Below are 1,157 nucleotides of genomic sequence, written 5' to 3' on the forward strand. Positions count from 1 at the left end.
TTTATATATATGATTATTTACGTGATCAAGAGGGGGGATACGACGGCAAAGAAAAAAAAACCCTACGAAAAGAAACCTACACTGCCGCCGTTCGTTGCACCTGATCCACCATCACCATCATTCCTCATTATCATGGATGCATGACTAAAAGAAAAGAAGGAGGGCATGTACGTGAGTGACGCAAAGAAAGAAAAGTTGTGCTTTGACTTCCCTGTGTGACCACGACAATTGGTGCAAAACAATCTGCTGTTTTCTTTTCCTTTTAATTCTTTACCTTTGAAATTATATATTATTTTAAGTTATTTAAATAATTAGGATTTGAGGAACGATGATGTTTAATTTTTATGTTTCTCACTGTTATGGTTTTTGATTTTAGTTTAATGGAGTAACCTTTTTGTGGATTTGGTTGACTAGGGTGAGATGGTAATTTTAATGTAGTTGATTTTGTTTAAACCAATTTTGTTGAAATTGATCAACATATTCAAATGTGTGCTTATTTTTAAAATATGAATTTTGACGGGTAACTTTGATTTTGGCTAGCACTTGATCAACGTTAGTTAGATTTAATTTACTTGGTTTAAATTTAATATTTACATGCTTATATTGACTTCGAGAGAAGCTTTATTTAGAACATCGTTTGAATATAAATGTGCGGTTTCGTTATCTCGCTTAAACTTAACATAGACGCGTGTTAGGACATTTTTAACAAAACCATTGAACTTAATGCTTTTTAAAATCACGAACTACATAGAGATATGAGTGAATGTTTTTAAATTGAATCATGAGACCGAGAGGTAAATGATAACTTTTGTTGGTGTTAAGTTATTCGTTTCTACATAATTGGTTTGACAAATTAGTTGCATTAGAAGAACCATTGAACCCGTATAAGTCAACTGAATCCCGTTTTTCTCATAATTGTTAAATCGTTCAATTGTTCAATTGTTTTCCTTGTTTGTTCGATTATTTTAGTTTTCATTTTTACCTTGGTGAATTTAGTTTAATTTTATTTTAATTGTTTCCTTAGTTTATTAAAATCAATCACTTTTGCAATCAATTGCCCAATTCATCCTTCCTTAGAATAGGATAGTCCCTATGGGTACGATATCTGGTCTTACGACTATATTACTTGCATGACCTCGTATACTTGCGAGTACGCG

Source organism: Lactuca virosa, chromosome 3, assembly GCF_052849685.1.
Source record: "Lactuca virosa cultivar CGN04683 chromosome 3, Lactuca_virosa_CGN04683_v6, whole genome shotgun sequence".
Lineage (NCBI taxonomy): Eukaryota > Viridiplantae > Streptophyta > Magnoliopsida > Asterales > Asteraceae > Lactuca > Lactuca virosa.